Source organism: Phasianus colchicus, chromosome 8 (genome assembly GCF_987193195.1).
Source record: "Phasianus colchicus chromosome 8, bPhaCol1.hap1.1, whole genome shotgun sequence".
Taxonomy (NCBI): domain Eukaryota; kingdom Metazoa; phylum Chordata; class Aves; order Galliformes; family Phasianidae; genus Phasianus; species Phasianus colchicus.
This window is the reverse complement of record NC_143443.1, coordinates 7,477,436-7,491,948: the sequence shown is the minus strand read 5'-3', so window position 1 is coordinate 7,491,948 and position 14,513 is coordinate 7,477,436. Positions and strand designations below refer to the sequence as shown.

Below are 14,513 nucleotides of genomic sequence, written 5' to 3'. Positions count from 1 at the left end.
CAAACCCACAGTAACAGGGTGGATGCTGAGCTCATCTGTAGTGACAGGACTTTGAGATGCATTTTATTATGCCACAATTACCCCCAGAATTTGAACTCTTTAAAATAAAATCTCTTGAAGGTGTGGTTTTTGAAATTGACTGGAAAATCTAAAGTGAGGGGAACAGAAGTCACTGTATTTCTGTGCCTTCAGGCAGTTCTTCAGATGAAGTGATGAGTCTTCTCCATGGCAAGGTAAATCTAAGAAACTTTCAGTTTGAGGACACAAGCAATTTCACGACATCACTGAAACTTGCTTTTGGTGACATCTGTAAGTGGAGTTCATTGATGAAATTTGGAAAAAAGATGAAAACAGATAGCAGCAACATGTTTATTTGCTTAAGACCTGACTTGTTCAAGCACTTTAATCTGAGAGAGTATGTGAGTCAGCGTTTCCTGGATGGCACAGGATAAATGCTTGCTTGTACTCTTTGGTCATTTTTAAAAAACAGAACAAATAAACACACACAAAAAAACCAGCCCTGCACTGATTTAGTGATGAACTGGTGGCATGATAAAACTTGTTTTACTGCCATATTAGTCTATTAAGTCTGTGCTATGATAGAATATAGCCATCAGCATAACCAGACAATTTCATTTTGAGCTCTAAAGCCTAATCAGGCATTAAGAGCTTTCTTACCATTGCAAGTGACAGCAACATTTGATCGTGTTTCTGCCAAAATCAATACATGAAAACTTGCAAAGATAATGCATTAAATGAACTAGGGCACTCATCATTTCTCTTCTAACCTTTCTCTCACTTTATGAACATAAAATGTTCCTCTTTCAATCATGGGGTCGTAGAGCACTTAAGTAAGTTTGGATTGAGAATACAAAGTGCTAAGCCTTCGTAACATAGGAGCACCTATAACAGATGCATACAGATGGATATTGTGATTTTTATTACAGCTTGGTAAAATATTACGAGCTTACTCAACCAAAGTATAATGCTTTAGGTAGAGAAATTAAGTATCATTAGTTTGCTTCATTATCTTCATTGTGTTAGGAGAGATGGATGAGAAGATTTTGCACCTCAGCTGGCAAATACTATTGACAGTATTTTAAGGCGGTTTCGGTTTACACACTAGTTAAGGACAGCCTACTGTTGGAGAAGCATCATGTTGCTGTGTGAGCTAGAAGAAGGAAAAAGAAAACCGAGAACCAAACAGCTTGGCTTGGAGTAATGTTGTTCCTTTCAGTCTTGTCAGACTTGCAAGCTTTGCTCTGTTGAAGAGCTGTTCTTTGACCTCAGTTAAATGTGGTAATTACATATTGCTATCACCCCAAAGAAAAATGCAAGGAATCTTCTAATCATTATCAAAGATAAGAAAAATTGGATTGCCTTAGAAGGCCCTGTTTGAAAATGCTGAACTGAAGTGTGTCCTGTGCTTAGTCATTCGTATCTGTCTGTACTCCAGGCATGTAGAACTGGGAAGTGCTAATTCACCCACGAGGATGCATTCAAATTATATGGTTTTATGCAGTGCGTTCATCTGACAGAGAGATGGATGGATTTCTGTATCTCTTTCTTCTGTACCAATGTAGTTTTACTTGCTACGCTATCCAACTGCCTTTTGGTGTGAATGAATTTAATTACTTCATTGATGTTCTAATTACCAGCCTATTGTATTGTTGTGCAAGGACAGATGATCACCAAAGACTGTATATTTGATAACAGACCTTAAAAGTGCGTTCTGCATGTTGGCCTCACATCCATTACACTGAGCAGGAGATCCCCACTCATCTGTTGCGCCTTTAAGCGATGTCTCCACGGGAAGGTGCAGATTGCAGAAGGGCTGAATTTCAGAGTAAATCTTTGTCAGGTAAGCTTGTATGGTTGCTTTATCTCTTCAGTCCCTTGTTTCTCTTTACCTCCTGCTTTGCCAGACATTCCAGGATAAGGAAAATGAAAACAAAAAAAATCTGCTTTAAGCATGTACTTTTTTCCTTTGCCTTTTCAGAAGATATAAATCTTGAGCTGATGAAATTGTAAGCTGTAAAAATTTCTTGGTCCTGAATGAGTGCAGTGTCCCATTGCTCAGTGAAGTCTGGTTATACAACCACACTTCTTTCAGGCCTGGCTTTGCCATTCTGAACTTCGTATGATGCCAGCAACAACTTGTCCTTTAACATCTGGAGAAGGTTCTGGAGAAGGGTAGCAGTGAGCTTTTGCCAGACTGTCTCCTGTTTGTCCTGCCCAGCAATGTAGTATCACTGCAGTTGGTGCTTGTGAGTGTGGAAGCAAGACTGTTCAGTCTTGCTGAACTGGGCATGATGCTGTCAGCACATTGTGCTTCCCCTGACAATGGATGGCAAATTATCCATGTGTGTCATCACTGATCTGCTTGCATCCATGTATTTGTTTCCAGTAAAGATGTATTTCAGGTTTGCAGTGTACAAACACGGAATAATGCAGACGTAATGTCACACAGCCCAAGAGAACTGCTCTCTGTCTTTTTTATTTTTTTTGGCAACAGATGTTAATAATGTACTTATAAATACTGTGCTTAAAATGGGACACTGAACACTAATTCCTGTTAACAGATAAAGGTTAATAACGCCCAAAGAGAGCTTATGAAAAAAATGCAAATATTGTGTTCAAGAGCTCTCCACTGTAATTGCCCAGATAACCTTGGGCCAGATGCTATCAACAGTCAGTGCTTCCCATGGCAGTGAGCACCTACCTCACTGAGCAGTCCCACTGAAATAATGGCACCACTGGGAGCGCTTGGCCTCAGGCTGTCCCTCGTGCCTTCCTGTGCAGATCTTCAGACACTTTCAAATGTCATGAGAGCTCAGCTAATCTCAGTCACCTTACCAGCACTGCCTACGGGAGATTTGTCTAAATAGATTGTAAACCTGAATGCAGTTAGAGGTTTTAAGTAAAATTGGATTAGTGAAAGTATTTATGGTATGTAAATTGCTAGCAACTATATATCTGTAATTTTTTTCCCTTTTTCTGCTGGGGCTGGGCCTTAAACCACACAGGCTTTCCAGCTCTTGTGAGAGAATTCAAATCACTGCACTTTGTCAAGGGTAGAGACGCTCTTGGGCAGATCAGCGTAGGTCAGTGTTCCCATAGAATAAGCAGGTGAGCACAGTGATTGAGCTGAATTTCAGTGGGGGTCCAGACTTGTGTGGATCTGAAGCTCATTCAAAGAAGGAAAGAGACCTATAAATTTTTGGGCAGCATTGCGGTAGTTTGTATAAACATCTTGCAGCCTGATCTACTGCCAGCTGTTGTTCTGGACTGAGGTGTACCTCAGTGTGTCTCTGGTATAATTAGTGCTGAGAAAAAGGATAAGGAGTGCACTTAATTTCAAGTAAGATGATATAAGGCTTTTTCCATCTAAAAGTTTTCAGTAAGCCACAACATATATATATAATAACCCAGTCACTGATGTGCACTTAGCTTCAAATAAGGCTACTGTATTTGCTTTAGCATTATATGAAATGCTTTCCTCCTCCTCATTTTAAAGGTAAGCTTCAAAGCTGTCAGACCTAAAATGACAATAATGCTGTTTAGAAAAATTCTCTTGGCATGCAGTTTCATACCAAATGCTATGAAGTGAATAAAATTGTCCTGAAAATAGAACTTGTAGCACAAAGGGACATCTTAACACGTTTGATGGATTCATGCAACATATAGGCAAAATTGGTCCAATCTTTTCCTGTAACATTTCCTGATATCTACAACAAAAATGATTCCAGCAACATCCTTGGGATATCAACCTATTGTTGGGAAACTCTGTGGAGTTCATCTTGGTTTAGTTTCACCACTGATCATCGGGCTGCTACATTACTCCCTCTCTTTTTATGCCTTTGGAGCCAGGAGGAAGGCAGGCTAACTTGTTGGTCAGCCAGCAGGAGGAAGTTGTGAGATGCATGTGGGTACCTGTGAGCCATAACCAGACAGATGCTTAATTTTAGTCTCGGGAGCCCCAGCAAAGTCCCCCAGATACCTGCAGAAACAGCAGCAACTTCAGAATGTATTTTCACCATGGAGAGGTTTCTGTCTGTCTAGCCCTTTTCTGCTTAGATTCACTTCCTTTTCAATAGATCAGCAGTAGCAAAAAAAAAAAAAAAAAAAAAAAAAAAATCTAGTCCCTGCTTCTTTTCTTTCTTTTCTTTCTGTCACTTTGTAAAAACAGAGTTAGGTCTCTAAATTAGGTGTTATCTTTTGGGGCTGGGGCTTGGGGATTTTTTTTAATAGCAGCTCAGAGGAAGAAGCTTGAACACCTGTGGTCTCTTGACAGAGAGTCACAATCTGGCTTTCTGAAATCCTGACAGTCTTGCCCTTCCCTCTCTCCTCTTTTGGTGTCAGGCTAATGCTTGTACCTTTTGATATGCCATCTCCTATGGGATGCCTGTGCCTTAACCCCAGAATTCTCAGGCTATGTTAGTTTTGATAAAACCAGGCGGTTTTCTGGTAACTAAAGGCTTTGAAGAAAAATTAAGTCATTTTTTTCTCTCCCTTTTCCCCTTTTTTGGGATTTCAGGCCCCTTAACACCTCTCCAGGAGAAGGAAGAAATTAAAAAAAAAAAAAAAAAAAAAAGTGAACAAATCACTGCTCTCCTGGAGGAGAGAATGAAGCAGAGGAGGAGCACAGAATTCTTATGTGCCTGATAAATGCATGTGTTGCTGAAAGCCAAAATCCTGAAATGGCAGGATGAGACACAGAAGCTTTATCTTGTGTAAAGGATGATGTTTTACACTTGTTTTAGTGAAATCAGATTGCTGGGCTGACTCCAGGCTTTGTCTTGCTGGGAACTTGATTAATAAGACAGATTACATATAGAAGAGTTCACATGACAAGAAGTAGGAGTAGATCTCTGTGAAAGAAACAAAAGCAAGTGATATTCTAATAAGTGGCCTGTAAGACAGGCTTCCTGAAATGAATCCCTTCCACATGAGCCTGGTGATGTGGGACTGTACAGGGGAAAGCCTTTGCTCAGGCTATAGGAAGGCTGGACCCGACTGGAGCCATGAAGCTTTCCTGGGTGTTTTCATTCCTGTGGAAGTTTTTGTCATCCTCTCCTCTACTTACCTTTGGCTAATACTGCCCAGGGTCAGGAATGGGAGAGGTACAAATCCTGGCCATCAGAAGTGACCCAAGAAACTCCAGGAATTGCTCTGTCAGAAGCACACAGAACACAGAAATGAGAAACCTGCAGGAAAGTAAAAAGCTTGGAAAAGAGGAGCATAGGTTTTCATAGCGAATACTCCACAGGATGGGGATTACGGGTAATGGGGCAGAAAAAGCATGGAGTGAGCAGTTCATTCTGGAGTGGATGAAAGCTGTTGATTTTGGACAGAGTGGGATTTGTCAGGGCTGTGGCAGGTTAGAGCGGGGCTTGGAGCTGCTGCAAGGAATGCTCAATGCTCCGCCAAGCGCAGAAAGCAGCACGGGGCTGCTGTGGGACAGCTCGTTGGGATCCAGGCCAAAATGAGCCCAGGAGAAAAAACTGTCTGTAGACTTAGTTATTTTCAATGCATAACATTGTTTTCCAGACGTACTGGAACTTCTTTCTCCTGCAAAAGGCATTTTGATGTTCCTTTAAAGCTAGTCTAATTAAAAAACAAGCAAAACACACACACACACAAAAAAACAGATCAAAATCCCCTAACGTTCAGAAAATAGATATCACAGCCAGAGTATTCTGCTTCTCTTAATTAACCCTCCCCCAACAAACTAAAATAAAAATTGTAGTTTGGATTTAATCTAAGCTGATTTTAGTTTACTTTAGTTTCCTCAGCCAAAACAGAAAACCCACTGTTATTCCCCAAAATCTAATTAGTTCTGGACACAGGAACAGATTTTCTGCCCTTTTCCATTTTGGTTTCACCATTCACACACTGTATCTCTTGATCTGTCAATTCTTCTCAGCCCTAACTTAAGGAAGATATAGTTAGTGTTGAAAAGTCTATTGTAAAGAAAAAGATCGATCTAATACCAACAAAAGTATCAAGTGTCAAGGAAACGAAAAGACACACACTGGTATAAGATAGAAGAAAGAATCATTTTCTGTGCTGATAGAATGTAAAAAGGAAAGAGGTCTATTTACTGCATCTGGCCAGCAGTGCCCTAACATCAAGTGAGGTGCTTCAGTGCTGTGTCCAACCCAAATTCAATGCTATTGGGCCAACTTGGAGCTCCAGAGCCTAGTCAAGTGTCAGCATGGCATTAAGTTGACATCTCTGATACTTTAGACAGCTGTGAGGGTTACGTAAATTCCCCTCATGAACAGCAAGCAAAACCACCTGGGGCACTACTTAAGTGCTTTCCCTGCCCGATGTCACAGAGTCGGACTGGCTTTCTGCCTTGAGGAGCATCACCGTGTTCTCTCTGGCTGAGGTCTTCCAGCTGAGCCCTGACTGCTGGCTACAGAGATGGATGCTCCTATTTGCTTTCTGCCTCAGTGCGTGCAGGAGCAGATAGGGAACTGCCGTGGGGCACGATGAGATCTGCTGTTCCTGAGCGGAGAATGAGGATTTCTCTGCATAGAAATGTTGCCTATAAGGTAGGGAGCTGTTCTGCATCACTTCTTTCTGTTACCAGTGGTGATGTACCACTGCAAGAATATTCCTGATTTGGAAAAACTTACAGACTCCTGTCTTACAGGGGGATTCTGGCAAGTAACAAGTAGTGATCAGTTCACTTCAGAAGGCTAAATGATCGCCAGGCTCAGCAGAGAAGTGAAAAGGCAAAAGTGTTCTTTGCGACATATTCCCCAAAATAAAAACCCCGTCCTTCCTTTTCCTCTCACTCTTGCAATCTGTCATAAATACGTGGCTGAGACCAGGACTAGGGGCTCAATAAATGTATAAATATGGCAGAAGCAGCTCAGTACTCCCCAGCCCTGTGGGCACCCTGCCCTTTAGCGAGAGCCTGCCACCGCCATTGTGGGTTAGTGGAGACGAGCAGCATCTCAGCTGTGACTGCAGCAGCTCCTGTGTATCTGCAAACACACTGTTGTTGCCTGTTCAGGCTAATTAGGCCAGAGAGGTGAGACCACGCTGATGAAAGAGCCCACAAGTGTGAAAGGCTGAGAAGTTTGCACACATTTGCTTCTGCTGCTTTTCTTCAGGCAGGCAGGAGGCCAGCAGAGGAGCAGGGAGGTCGGCAGGGTACGGGAACATCTTTAAACACTTCACCAGAGCTCACGAGTCAAGCCCTAGGATTCATCCTGGTGGACTGGATCAAATTGCCTATGGTTTCAAGGTCTTTCTTGAAGATATTTATTCTTGAAATGCTACTTTTAAAAGAAAGGTGAGAACTTTAAAAATTAGAATTAAAAAGTGCAGTCACACCACAGGAAATTCTCAGGTCAGATGGAGCCTTTCTCTTCCACACCTCACAAAAAACAAACAGCAAACTCAATCCCTGAAAAAATCCTGAAAGGAAATGAGTCACAAAGCGTGGTTTTTATTTCTTCATTTTGCTTTCCAGAAAACAATACTTTTCACTCATTATCGATCTTTTTTTTTTTTTCCTTTAACATAATTAGTCTTCTTTGCTCATTTTGCTTCCTTCTTTAAATAAGTTAGCTGAAAATACCAGTGCAAAATTTTCTGCTCAGTGAAACACTTCTCTGAATCCAGCACTGTGCAGGGTAATGTCCCCACTCCTGTCTGCTGCTGTGGCTGATCTGATGACGTTGGGGCAACACGCACGTGTGAGCAGGGACTGATGGTGTGGAAATCTTGCTATGAGTTGGAGGAGCAGCTTTTAATTTTCAGAAGATTTACAGAAAAATGTCTGCAACTTTCTGTGTTGCCAGTAGCTGTATGACACAGTGCAGTGGGGAAGATGTTGCCCCTAACATCTGCTTTGAATTGCAAAAATAACACCTCGGACAAGCACAGCAAAACCTGGATGGGAGCTGGCAGAGTTGCAGGATCAAACACTGTGCAATTAAGATATTTCACAGAGATTTCTGTCCTGGTACCATAAAAGCACAGCTATTGGAAGTGTGGACATAACCCTTCCCTTCTACCTTCATCAAGAAGCACTATGACAGCTTTGCTTTTTCCTTTCTGATGCTGTTTCTCTGATCCATCAAAAAGAGGGAAAAGGGTTGTAGGATCCCTCAGGAGAACAGTGTTTAGCACTCGTTTGGCAGGTGATATTTACCCTGCTTTAAGAGGATTAGATGCAGCCACAGTCCATAGTACTGGCTGGGTATCTCTGACATCAGCGACCAAGGCTGCCTTGTACAGCCTCTGCCCTTTTTACCTGCTCTTCTGCAAAAGGCAGGGCCACGGCGAGTTCATCCCCTGCCAGGCTGAAGGGCCTTTTGCAAAGAGAGGCAGTGGGAGAAAGCCTGTGAAAGCAAACCACAGCAGTGCAGCAGTATTGAAAGTTGCTATCAAGGCATTTATTGGTATGCCAGTTGTGCTTCAGCTTTCCAGCTGCATAGTTCTCTTGTTTTTCAAGCCTGCTCTGGCTTGTAACATTTAAAAGCACGCTGTGGACAAAGCATTTAAAGGTGCAAAATGCCAATAGAAAAGCAGGCAAGAAGGAAAAAGGGTTTGTCTGTTCCAGGTTGGTTTGTTTTTTATCATCATTCATTTTTAAATTTCATTTGTATTTGAAGTGGAAAGTGTGTAATCATGTGGAAAGTAAATTAAGGTGGTTTACTCATAGGTGACGAAAAGAAAAACACCTCATTTTTTCCAATGGAGGCTACTGTTGAAAGATGATAAAGTAAACGTATCCGGAAGCTGGACGCCACTTCCAGCCTGTGTAGGGCAGGGAGGGAAGAGCCTCCAGCATCAGCCCTAAGTGCCCAGCTCTGCTTCATCTCCCTGGGAGACAGCTCTGCTGTAAAGTACCAAGGTGACAGGAGCCTCCTGCCCTCTCCAGCTGCTCTTTCCTTCCCTCACAGCTCCCCATACTTACTGCTCCCCTCCCCTGCAGCTTGGCCGTGCTCCGCTTGCTGCCTGATAGCGCTCAGTTGGCAGCTGTGCTGGGCAGAGGGCAGTGGGAAGCATGCCTGAGACCATGTCCATGGGAATGGCCCGGTGGCTTTTATGTACTTTGTAGAAACAGAAACTAGTATTATTCAATCAGTTGTCGCAATCCATGAATGGATAATGAGTGCAACACTGCAGCTCTTGCTTACTGCTCATTTCAGAAGGCAGCCCTGCTGCCATGAACGCACAATGGGACAGAGCATTTAATGCTTGAGTAGCGGGTTCTTTGGGAGTCTTTGCAGAAAGGAAAAGGGAAGCCTTTTCTTACTATGCTTTTTTTTTTTTCCCCAAACACATGAGAAAGGAAGCAGGTTAAGAAAGAGGACCTGAATTTAGCAGATGAACAAATGAGGGACTGAGCTCAGAAGAGAAACAATTTCTGCTGAATGTATTTCTTGCTCTAGATGAATACTTTTAACCAAATTTATCACATCTTTGAGCTGGCAGATACCTGTTATATCACGTATGGAAAGTGAGATTTGAAGCCAGCTTTGATTGAGAGGCTTGTCTGTTAGTCTGAAGCTGTGCTAGTGTGAAATGACTGCTGCGATAAATGGCAGTACTCTTAGGTATGTGTTTGCTATTCCAGCTGCTTGAGCAAATATCATGTACGATCAGGCTTCGGCCTGGGGATTGTGCCTGAGCTTGTGTTGTATTTCATTTTGCCTTTCTTATCCCTTCACTTCATACTAAGGGTGGAACTGGTGCCTTGAGGCCAGGTCCCTTTCATTATTTATTATGGCACATAGTAATTAGGCATCTGACTTGGCACCCTTGAGCCTATGCAAGGTATCTCCACTTGATATATGGAGCATGAGAAGTTAGTTGTCTCAGAATGGAAAAAGAAGCCGAGGATATACTGAGCAGGGAATTCCAGCCAGATTTCATTCGTCATCACCCAGAGCAATAAAGATCCTGGAAAGGTTTTACTACCCATCAGGGAACTTATGTGCATTTTCTCAAAACTAAAAAGATACGACTGGAAAGACTAAGAACTTAGCTTGTAATTTGCCCTGGCCTATTCCTACGTTTTGTGAGGCCAGTTCACCCACTGTGGGCAACGTTCCCCTCCACCAAACCTGCCTGCCTCTTTTCAAGCCCACGTTGGATTTAATTTTGTCTGCTGAGTACTGCAGGTACACCTCCCATATTTACATCTAGTTGTTTTCTTGAGTTGTCCAAAATATGAAACAGTAGAGTGAAAACATCTGACATCAGCTCCAACATTTGTTTCCTATTAGATCCAAATATTTTTTACCTAATATTTCTATTGAGAAATCACTCTGAAGGAAATGCTTTAGTCAAAAGGTTATTACCTTAGCTGGCTTTTAAAGTAAGATGTTAAGGAAGCCAACATTTGAGATACTGTAATTGTAGCTGGCTTTTTTTTTTGTCTGTTTTTGGCCAGGGAACAGCTTTGGTTAAAAACTTCATTGGGAATTCATAACAATAGTAAGATGAAATACACAAAACAACTTTGCCAAAAGGCATTGAAATAATAATGGGGATTATCTAAGGAAAGAGTAGGGCATAGGAGCTGAGACCCCCAGAATGAGCTTCCTTGTTTCAGTTGTGTCCATTTGTTTATATGACCAAGTCACTAATTTAATCTGAAAACATTCCATTTCATTTTATAAATAACTGTAGAGTTTTTTTCCTGCAAGTAAGTGCATAAATATTATCTAAATATTCTATTGTCATTCCTGACCAGGAAATAGTACTGCATAGCTGTGGGCAAGCCCAGCGCTAGCACAGTGGCCAGCTGCAGAGCTGAGTTGTTCTGGTCTGTTTTGTTTTTGTTTGTTTGTTTTCTTTATCAAAACCCAGGAAAGAACCCACATCCCTATTGCTCTGTGTGCCACAAGCTTGCTTGCTTCCCCTGATAGCTGTAATAATCTCACAGAACTTTCTCATACTTTGTGTGCTGGTTATCCAGGATGTGTTATTAAATGCCAGGAGGGGAGAGCTTTAAGCTTGTATAGTGCAGTGCCAAATTCTGCCTTAATTTATGTTGCTTGGCATAGCATCAGGCAGAGGATGGATGTAATTACATCCCTCTTCTTCCTGTTTAAGCCCCTTTCCTTCCCCCTGCTCTGCTCCCGGAGCAGCACCGTCTGGTTAGGAGCCATGATGTGTCTCCAGATGGGGGCCTGGATTTGTAAAGACAGAGCTAACTGTACAATTTGTTGTTTTCCCTTGCCGCATGCTGATGCATACAACATGGGTTTGAAAATGTAATCTCCTCCCGCTGATAGACTGCAGGTCTCATCTAGAGACAAGAAAGAATTCAAGGAACTGGGCATCAGCAGCTGCCTTTCAGAACTGCCTCAAAGTATCAGGGAGCTGTGGGACTACCTATTTCAGGTTTTGTCTTGCCACCTGTTGCTGCAGTATCTGTACAGGCATTGTATAAAACAGACTGGAGAACAAAGCCCTAAGCAGATCTCATTTTTGATTCATCAACTGTTTTCTTTACAGTAAGGGTGATGGAGCACTGGAACAGACTGCACAGAGAGGTAGTGAAATAACTCTCTATGGAGATATTCAAGACCCATCTGGACATCAACCTGTGTGGCTTATTGTGGGGTTTCTGCTTTAGCAGGGGGGTTGGTGATCTCTGGAGGTCCCTTCCAACCCCTGCAATTCTGTGATTCTGTGTACAGAAAGTTCGGCCTGGATGCAAAACTTGTATCTGAGTAACAGTAAAAGTTTTCAATTCTGCTGGTCTGGTTTGAGATTTTGAAACTAGTAGAGAGTAAGGCAATTAAGAAGAAGCTTTTAAAATATACATTTAGGTGTCCAGCTATTAATTCAGTTGGAAAAGTGTCAGGCAAGAAACCTTTCATGGATTAGCGATCAGATTTATTTCCTGTGCAGCTTTTACTGCAGTCTTACAGAGTGTCTGAGATGTTTTGAGGTGAACATCTAAACAGTGATCCAAACCCCAAGAAACAATGGGAAGAAATGCACTGTTTCTTTCCCAGAGTTTATTTTCGTGGAGCCTTTGGGTTATTCATGATTAATGTTGTAGTCTGTGCTCAGAAAATAATCCCTGCCTCTCATGCTTTTTCACAGCTGGTGTCTGTACTTCAGCTGCTGGATTATATTTATTTCAACCTGGAATCTTTAAAACAAGCTCAGGTTGTTTCCTTTCAGCCATAAAGATTATGCCGACCAAGTCAGAAAGACAAGTATCAAATTTAAGGTAGAAGGAAAAAAAACATAACACTTCAAAATTCTGATTATTTTTTCCTCTTTGAGGTTGCTAGTTAGCTTCCCTTCCTGAAGGACTCAGAGCACCCCTGTAACATCCTGCACATATCAAGAAAGTAAAAGGAGAGGTACAAAGTGAAGAGAACATGTTAAGCCAGCCTGGCTGACCAGCAAACCACTGTGCAGCTGGGCTTCACTCACACAGGAGTTGATCAGAGGCAGGGATGTTTTATCCCTCTTTGAGAGCTCCTCTTTGCCAATAATCCATCACAAAGAAGGTTCTGCCAGCTGACTTGCTTTGGTCAGGAAGTCATATTTGCCTAGGCAGTAGGGCTCAGTAAATGTGGCTCGCCTTCACTGGAATTACTGAGGGGATGATTACAGCAGCAGCTCAGCAGCAGGTATTGGGAGGGGAATGGCTTTTAGAAGGCAATTTTCCAAGCTCTTTTGTGTACAAAGCTATTTAACTTGGTGATGTTTTTGTCATAGTAGCCATTTTGTGTGGCTCCTCTGGCTGTTGCTGTGAGTGACATATTAGAAGGAACAATCATTTTAACTGGCAAAGAGAAAATAACCATCCCAGTTAAATGTCCCACAGGGGAGGGCAGCAAGGATGCTGTCAGGCTTCTGAGAAAAGAAGCTGCAAATTTCAGACTGGAAGAGGAAGGAGGGCGATGTAAGGGCAGATAACCTGTCCCACCTGTGGAAAAAAATAGTGCTTAGTGGTGCCAAAGCCTGTGATGAGTTAGCAAGTGATGAGGGGAATGAATCTGCAGAAGATTATGATATTCAGAACAAAGGTTTTGAGGAAGAAAGTGAGAAAGGAGGTTGGTGAGGTTTTTTTTAACTGAACTTATTGTTGGAAATATTTCTTCTTTTCTTCAGCTACTCAAAGGTAGCAACACATCATGGTGCAGTAAAGAAAATTGTACAAAACTATTTACTTTTCCCAGGGAAGCTGTTTTGTTGAAACTAGCTTGTCCTTGCCCAGTATTACTGAAACAGCAAGTAAATTAGTATATTAATGAATGAGATATGCAGAAGCCAGAAGCTGCGTGCAGCGCCCAGGTCACCTGTTGGCCAGGATCCATGCTGCTGGGCTGTGCTTGTGCTGCTTCCATCAGCATCTGCAGAGATGTCTTTTTCCAAAGCAGAGCAGCGTTGGAGGTGTGCAGTGAGTTGGAATTGCTTTTTTTTTTTTGGCCAGCCAATACTGTGTGTGTAGTTAGAAGGTACACAGAAATAAAACAGCTGAAGAATTGCTCTCCTTGACGTCCTGCAAATCAGTAACTTCTCTATTCCAACTTCATCTTTCTCTACTGCTTGCTGCCTATGTCACTTTTTTTCCTTTTCTGGTGGCACCACTGCTGTCACTTTTGCTTTTTGCGTGGCTGATGAGTCGTGGGCTTGTGAGATCATTACTGGTTCCAATGAGCTCTAGAAACAGCTAGAATAACATCATTTGTTCCTTGCTGTTCCTAGTCTCCCGTGAAAGTGAAATCTATACGGAACTTAATTACATTTTATATCTTATGTGTTGTTCTAACTGCACTAATATTTACAAACGGATTTGACAAATATCATTGCATTTAAAGGAAGGACCCCCTCTGTGTTGTCTGTTCAAGTTACTGAAAAGAAATCAGAAAGAATGAGGTCTTTCAGAAACTTTAATTACTAGCTGATTTCATTGACCCACTAGGCTGGTGGTATCTGCCTTCCAGTCTTTTTCCAATCATTCTTCTTTCATTTGGATGTTTAGGGATATGTTAGTATGTGACCATAATAATTACAAATGGTAATGATTAAAAATTACGGGTTTCTGCTGTAAAGAGTCTTTCTCATTCCAGCCGAAGGCAAAATACAGCCTCTGATTTCTGTTCTCTTCTTTGTAGTAAAGGGATGAGATTTGCAGATGAGCGTAGGAGGAAAGAGGCAGCTGATAGCAAGCTTGAGGAGGAAAGGAAGCATTTTGTGGGGTGTATTTGAAAGCCCCAACTTGCATCCTCCGGCAAGAGGAGGCTCCAGCTGCTTGTTTCTGAAGCTACTTTTGAGCTGGAAATGTCTGCAGGTTTGGTTTCAGGTTTTGTATGCAATGATTTGGGTTCTCAGACCTAAGCTTGACTACTGGGTTTATGTTTTATCCTTGAGTTCCTAACATGTTAGGAGTGGTAAATGAAGTGACTATTGGCATCAGCTAACACATACTGACAAATTCATTTCTGTCTTCCAATTCTGCTTGAAGAGCCATTTACTAGGAAAAAGACAACTGCGTGCTGGTATCAGCT

The 14,513-nt window shown here is 42.1% G+C and overlaps 1 protein-coding gene across 4 annotated transcripts in view; it reads left to right on the top strand.

The window, feature by feature from the left end:
• The window catches only part of LOC149917001 (uncharacterized), a 515,322-nt gene that overhangs the window by 242,293 nt on the left and 258,516 nt on the right, over positions 1-14,513 (top strand). The window lies entirely within an intron of this gene.